Raw genomic sequence first — 8,176 nt, forward strand, 5'->3', positions numbered from 1 at the left:
GTGTTTCATTTTGGCACAATGACTCAAATGTAGCATGTACTTTGCTGGTATCTGCACCTCCATGGCCCATGTCTGTCACCCATCTGGCCACTGACTCATTCCTCAGTTCAATCCACATTCTTGTCCCTTCAAGACATTCTGTGTCATGCTCAATTTACAACTCAAGAATGATATTTTTCTTTCAAATTTCTGACATAAGCTTCATATTTCCTTTATTCCTTTATGCCTTCCCAATACCTTTATGCCTTTTTAGTCAAATAATTTCTCACTTTCTTCAGTTATTTACTTTTAGATCTATTCATTTATTTTATTTCTATGTATATGTATGTTTTATTAATAATTATTGCTTATTTTATTTATTTGCATTTCAAATGTTATCCTCATTCTTATTTCCCCTTCAAACCCCCACAGCACAATCCCCTCCCTTCTGATTTTATGAGGGTGTATGCCCACCCATCCACCCACCTTACTGCCCTAACTTTTTCTTAAGGAATGGCGTCAAGCCTTCACGGAACTTAGTTCCTCCCCTCCCATTGATGCAGGATAAGGCCACCCTCTGTTATATATGCAGCTGGAGCCATGGGTCTCTCCATATGTATTCTTTGGTTGGTGTTTTAGTTCCTGTGAGTTTTGGGGTGTCTAGTTGGTTGATATCACTACTCCTCCTATGGAGTTGCAAATCCCTTCAGCTCCTTTGGTATTTCTTCAACTCCCCCACTGGGGTTCCTGTACTCATCCAATGGTTGCCTGCAAACATTTGCAACTGTATCAGTCAGGTTCTCATTGTGTCTTTCAGGAGACATCCATAACTGTTTCCTGTAAGCAGGCACTTCTTGACATCAGCAATAGTGACTGGGATTGTTGACTGCATATGGAATGGATCTCCAGGTCGGAGAGTCTCTGGATGGCCTTTCCTTCATTTTCTGCTCTACTCTTATCCCTGCATTTCCTTTAGACAGAAGAAATTCTGGGCAAAAATTTGAGAAGGGGTGGGGGTGGATCCAACCCTCAACTGGTGGCCATTCCTAACCTCTGGATTTGGTCTCTACTGCTCTCTCCCCTTGGTTGGGCATTTCAGCTAATGTCATCACAGTTTTGTCTTAAGAGCCTTTTGCTTTCCTGGCATCAGGGACTTTCTGTTGGCTACCCCCAGTTTCTCACCTCCCCTTGCTACCCACCTCTCATTAATTTATTGATCCTTTGTATATCTCCCCCATCTCCCCTCACACTTGATTCTGCCCCTTTTTTCTTTTCCCCTTCTCTCTTTCTCCCAAATACTTTTCACCCTGTACCTCCTGTGATTATTTTGCTCCCACTACTATATAGGAGTGAAGAATCCACACTTGGTCATCCTACTTCTTGAGCTTTGCATGGTCTGTAAGTTGTATCATGGGCATTTCAATCTTTTTACCTAATACCCACTTATCAGTGAGTATATACCATGTGTGTTCTTTTGTGACTGTGTTACCTCATTCAGGATGAAATTTTCTTGTTCCATCCATTTGCCTGTGAATTTCATAAAGTCATTGTTTTTACTAGCTCTGTAGTACTTCACTGTGTAATTGTACTACCTTTTCTGTATCTATCCCTCTTTTGAGGGACATCTTATTTGTTTCCATCTTCTGGCTATTATAAATAAGGCTGCTATGAACATAGTGGAGCATGTGTCCTTGTTATATGTATAGGATGTGTCCTTCTTATGTGTAGGAGCATCTTTTGGTTATATGACCAGGAGTGCTATGGCTCGGTCCTCAAGTATGACTATTTCTAATTGCCTGAGGAAGCATCAGAATGATTCCAGAGTGGTTGTACCTGTTTACAATCTTAGAGAAATGGAGGAGTGTTCCTCATTCTGCACATGCTCACCAGTGCCTGCTGTCACATGAATTTTTGACCTTAGCCATTCTGTCTGGTATGAGGTAGAACCACAGTATCATTTTGATTTGCATTCCCTTGATGACTGAGGATGTTGAATATTTCTTTAGGTGCTTCTTTGATTTTAATTACGTATTTATTTCATTTACATTTCCAATGCTATCCCAAAAGTCCCCCATCTGCTTCCCCACCAACTCCCCCACATACCCACTCCCACTTCTTGGCCCTCATGTTCCCCTGTACTGAGGCAGATAAAGTTTGCATGACCAATGGGACTCTCTTCCCACTGATGGCCGAGTAGGCCATCTTATGATACATATGCAGGTAGAGACACGAGCTCTGGGGTGTACTCGGTAGTTCATTTTGTTGATCCACATATAGGGTTGCAGATTCCCCCAACTCCTTAGGTACTTTCTGTGGCTCCTCCATTGGGGGCACTGTGATCCATCCAATATCTGACTGTGAGCATCCACCTCTGTGTTTGCTAGACCCTGGCATAATCTCACAAGAGACAGCTATATCTCCGCAAAATCTTGCTAGTGTATGCAATGGTGTCTGCGTTTGGAGGCTGATTATGGGAAGGATCCCTGGAAATGGCAGTCTCTAGATGGGCCATCCTTTCTTCTCAGCTCCAAACTATGTCTCTGTAACTCCTTCCATTGGTGTTTTGTTCCCAATTCTAAGAAGGGGCAAAGTGTCCACACTTTGGTCTTCGTTCTTCTTGAGTTTAATGTGTTTAGCAAATTGAATCTTATATCTTGTGTATTCTAGTTCGTGGGCTAATATCCACTTATCAGTGAGTACATATTGTGTGAGTTCTTTTGTGATTGGGTTACCTCACTCAGGATAATGCACTCCAGATCAATCCATTTGCCTAGAAATTTCATAAATTCATTTATTTAATTGATGAGTAGTACTCTATTATGCAAATGTACCACATTTTCTGTATCCATTTTTTTGTTGAAGGGCATCTGGGTTCTTTCCAGCTTCTGGCTATTATAAATAAGGCTGCTATGAACATAGTGGAGCATGTGTCCTTCTTACCGGTTGGAACATCTTCTGGATATATGCCCAGGAGAGGTATTGTGGGATCCTCTGGTACTACTATGTCCAATTTTCTGTGGAACCTCCAGACTGATTTCCAGAGTCATTGTATAAGCTTGTAATCCCACCAAAAATGGAGGATTTTCCTCTTTCTACACATCCTTGCCAGCATGTGCTGTCACCTGAATTTGTGACCTTAGCCATTTTGATTTGGGTGAGATGGAATCTCAGGGTTGTTTTGATTTGCATTTCCCTGATGATTAAGGATGTGGAACTTTTTTTCAGGAGCTTCTCAGCCATTCTTTATTCCTCAGGTGAGAATTCTTTGTTTAGCTCTGAGCCCCAATTTTTAATAGGGTTATTTGATATTCTTGAGTCCACCATCTTGATCCTTTATATATATTGGTTATTAGTCTCCTATCTGATTTAAGATAGGTAAAGATCCTTTCCCAATCTATTGGTGGCCTTTTTGTCTTATTGACGGTGTCTTTTGCCTTGCAGAAGCTTTAAAATTTTATGGGGTCCCATTTATCGATTCTCAATCTTACAGCACAACCCATTACTGTTCTATTCAGGGATTTTTCCCCAGTGCACATATATTTGAGGCTTTTTCCTACTTTCTCCTTTATCAGTTTCAGTGTCTCTGGTTTTTATTGGAGTTAATCCACTTAGATTTGACCTTAGTACAAGGAGATAGGAATGGATCGAGTTGCATTCTTCTACATGATAACCACCAGTTGCGCCCACACCATTTGTTGAAAATGCTGCCATTTTTCAAGTTGATGTTTTTTGCTCCCTTGTCAAAGATCAAGTGACCGTAGGTGTGTTGGTTCATTTCTGAGTCTTCAATTCTATAACATTGATCTACTTGTCTGTCGATATACCAGTGCCATGCAGTTTTTTTTTTTTTTTTTTTTATCACAATTGCTCTGTAGTACAGCTTTAAGTCAGGCATGGTGATTCCACCAGAGGTTCTTTTATCCTTGAGAAGAGTTTTTGCTATCCTAGGTTTTTTGTTATTCCAGATGAGTTTGCAGATTACCCTTTCTAGTTCGTTGAAGAATTGAGTTGGAATTTTGATGGGGATTGCATTGTATTTGAAGATTGCTTTTGGCAATATAGCCATTTTTAGTATATTGATCCTGCCAATCCATGAGCATGGGAGATCTTTCCATCTTCTGAAAACTTCTTTAATTTCTTTCTACAGAGACTTGAAGTACTTATCATACAGATCTTTCAATTCCTTCATTAGAGGCATGCCACGGTATTTTATATTACTTGTGACTATTGAGAAGGGTGTGATTTCCCTAATTTCTTTCTCAGCCTGTTTACTCTTTGTGTACAGAAAGGCCTATGACTTGTTTGAGTTGATTTTATATCCAGCTACTTCACTGAAGCTTTTTATCAGGCTTAGGAGTTCTCTGGTAGAATTTTAGGATCACTTATATATACTGTTATATCATCTGCAAAAAGTGATATTTTGACTTCTTCCTTTCCAATTTGTGTCCCCTTGATCTCCTTTTGTTGTTGAATTACTCTGGCTAGGACTTCAAGTACAATGTCGAATAGGTAGGGAGAAAGTGGGCAGCCTTGTCTGGTCCCTGATTTAGGTGGGATTACTTCCAGCTTCTCACCATTTACTTTGATGTTGGTTTCTGGTTTGCTGTAGATTGCTTTTAACATATTTAGGTATGGGCTTTGAATTCCTGATCTTTCCGAGACTTTTATCATGAATGGGTGTAGGATATTGTCATATGCTTTCTCCCCATCTAACACTATGATCATGTGGTTTTTGTCTTTGAGTTTGTTTATATACTGGATTACATTGATGGATTTCCATATATTGAATCATCCCTGCATCCCTGGAATGAAACCTACTTGGTCAGGATGGATGATTGTTTTGATGTGTACTTGGATTCTGTTTGCAAGTACTTTATTAAGGATTTTTGCATTGATATGCTTAAGGGAAATTGGTCTGAAGTTCTCTATCTTTGTTGGGTCTTTTGTGGTTTAGGTATCAGAGTAATTGTGGCTTTATAGAATGAGTTGGGTAGAGAACCTTCTGCTTCTATTTTGTGGAATAGTTTGTAAAGAACTGGGATTAGATCTTCTTTGAATGTCTGATAGAACTCTGCCCTAAACCCATCTGGTCCTGGGTTTTTTTTTTTTTTTTTTTTTTTTTTGGGCGGGGAGAATATTAATGACTGCTTCTATTTCTTCAGGGGATATGGGACTGTTTAGATCATTAACCTGATCCTGATTTAACTTTGATACCTGGTATCTGTCTAGAAATTTGTCCATTTATATCCAGGTTCTCCAGTTTTGTTGAGTATAGCCTTTTGTAGAAGGATCTGATTGTGTTTTGGATTTCTTCAGGATCTGTTGTTATGTCTCCCTTTTCATTTCTGATTTTGTTAATTAGAATGCTGTCCCTGTGCCCTCTAGTGAGTCTGGCTAAGGGTTTATCTATCTTGTTGATTTTCTCAAAGAACCAGCTCCTCGTTTCAATGATTCTTTGAATAGTTCTTCTTGTTTCCACTTGGTTGATTTCACCCCTGAGTGTGATTATTTCCTGCCTTCTACTCCCCTTGGGTGAATTTGCTTCCTTTTGTTTTAGAGCTTTTAGGTGTGCTGGCAAGCTGCTAATGTGTGTTCTCTCTAATTTCTTATTTGGAGGCACTCAGATCTATGAGTTTTGCTCTAGGAAATTCTTTCATTGTGTCCCATAATTTTGGGTATGTTGTGGATTCATTTTCATTAAACTCTAAAAAGTCCTTAATTCTATCTATATTACTTCCTTAACCAAGTTATCATGGAGGACATTGTTGTTTAGTTTCCACGTGAATTTTGGCTTTCTATTATTTATCTTGTTATTGAAGATCAGCCTTAATCCATGGTGATCTGATATGGGACAATTTCAATATATTTGTATCTGTTGAGGCTTGTTTTGTGACCAATTATGTGGTCAATTTTGGAGAAGGTATCATGAGATGCTGAGGAGAAGTCATAGCCTTTAGTTTTAGAATAAAATGTTCTGTAGATATCTGTTAGATCCATTTGTTTCTTAACTTCTCTTAGTTTCACTGTGTCCCTGTTTAGTTTCTGTTTCCATGATCTGTCCATTGGTAAAAGTGGTGTGTTGAAGTCTCCCACTATTATTGTGTGTGTTGCTATGTGTGCTTTGAGCTTTACTAAAGTTTCTTTAATGAAGGTGGCTGCCCTTGTATTTGGAGCATAGATGTTCAGAATTGAGAGTTCCTCTTGGAAGATTTTACCTTTGATGAGTATGACGTGCCCCTCCTTGTCTTTTTTGATGACTTTGGGTTGGAAGTCGATTTTATTAGATATTAGAATGGCTACTCCAGCTTGTTTCTTCAGACCATTTTCTTGGAAAATTGTTTTCCAGCCTTTCATTCTGAGGTAATGTCTGTCTTTTTCCCTGAGATGGGTTTCCTGTAAGCAGCAAAATGTTGGGTCCTGTTTGTGTAGTCAGTCTGTTAGTCTATGTCTTTTTATTGGGACATTGAATCCATTTATATTAAGAGATAGTAAGGAAAAGAAATTTTTGCTTCATATTTTTTTGTTATTAATGTTGGCATTCTGTTCATGTGGCTGTCTTCTGTTAGGTAGTTGAAGGATTACTGTCTTGTTTTTTCTAGTGCTTGGTTTCTGTCCTTGTATTGGTTTTTTTCTGTTATTATATTTTGAAGTGCTGGATTTGTTGAAAGATAATGTGTGCATTTGGTTTTGTTATGGAATGCTTTGGTTTCTCCATCTATGGTAATTGAAAATTTGGCTGGGTATAGTAGCCTGGGCTGGCATTGTGTTCTCTTAGTGTCTGTATAACATCTGTCCAGGATCATATGGCTTTCATAGTCTCTGGTGAAAAGTCTGGTGTAATTCTGATAGCCCTGCCTTTATATGTTACTTGACCTTTTTCCCTGACTGCTTTTAATATTCTATTTTTATTTAATGTATTTGTTGTTCTGATTATTATATGTCGGGATGAATTTCTTTTCTGGTCCACTCTATTTGGAGTTCTGTAGGCTTCTTGTATGTTCATTGGCATCTCTTTCTTTATGTTTGGGAAGTTTTCTTCTATATTTTTGTTGAAGATATTTGCTGGCCCTTTGATTTGAGAATCTTCATTTTCATCTACTCTTATTATCTATAGGTTTGGTATTCTCATTGTGTCCTGGATTTCCTGGATGTTTTGAATTATAATCTTTTTGTATTGTGGATTTTCTTTGGTTGTTGTGCTGATGTTCTCTATGGAATCTTTTGCACCTGAGATTCTTTCTTCCATCTCTTTTATTCTGTTGCTGATGCTGGCATCTATGGTTCCAGATTTCTTTCCTAGGTTTTCTATCTCCAGCGTTGCCTCACTTTGGGTTTTCTTTATTGTGTCTACTTCCCTTTTTAGGTCTAGTATCGTTTTGTTCATTTCCATCATCTGTTTGGATGTGTTTTCCTCTTTTTCTATAAGGACTTGCAACTCTTTAGCAGTGTTCTCCTGTATTTCTTTAAGTGAGTTATTAAAGACCTTCTTGATGTCCTCTACCATCATCATGAGATATGCCTTTAAATCTGGGTCTAGGTTTTCGGGTGTGTTGGGGTGTCCTGGACTAGCTGAGGTGGGAGTACTGGGTTCTGATGAAGGTGAGTGGTCGTGGTTTTTGTTAGTAAGATTCTTTTGTCTGCTTTTCGTCATCTGGTAAACTCTGGAGTCAGTTGTTATAGTTGTCTCTGGTTAGAGCTTGTTGCTTTCGTGATTCTGCTATTTTCTACCAGGATACCAGGGAGACTAGCTTTGTCCTGAGTTTCAGTGGTCAGAGCTCTCTCTGTAGGCAGGTTCTCCTCTTTCAGGGAAGGTGCACAGATATCTAGCGTTCACACTTGCCTCCTGGCAGAAGATGAAGGCCCGAAACAGGACTGGTCCTAGAAGCTGTTAGCTTCTGTAGTCCACACTCTCACATGTGCAGAGTAGTCTCGGTGGAGTCTTGGATCCAAGATTTCTCCTGCAAATGCTCAGGCAAAGCAATCCCAGGCTGCTCAGACACTTATCCTCTGTGCAGAGTAGTCTCAGTGGAGTCCGGGATCCAAGATGTCTCCTGAAATTGCTCAGGTAAAGCCCTCATGGGCCGGGCAGACACCTCTCCTCTGGTAGGGCAGACACCTCTCCTCTGGTAGGGAAGGTGCCCAGATGTTTGGAACTCGAAAAGGGGGCTGCCTCAGAAGGTCTATGGCTCCCGCCTGT

Source organism: Mus musculus, chromosome 7 (assembly GCF_000001635.26).
Source record: "Mus musculus strain C57BL/6J chromosome 7, GRCm38.p6 C57BL/6J".
Classification (NCBI taxonomy): Eukaryota; Metazoa; Chordata; class Mammalia; order Rodentia; family Muridae; genus Mus; species Mus musculus.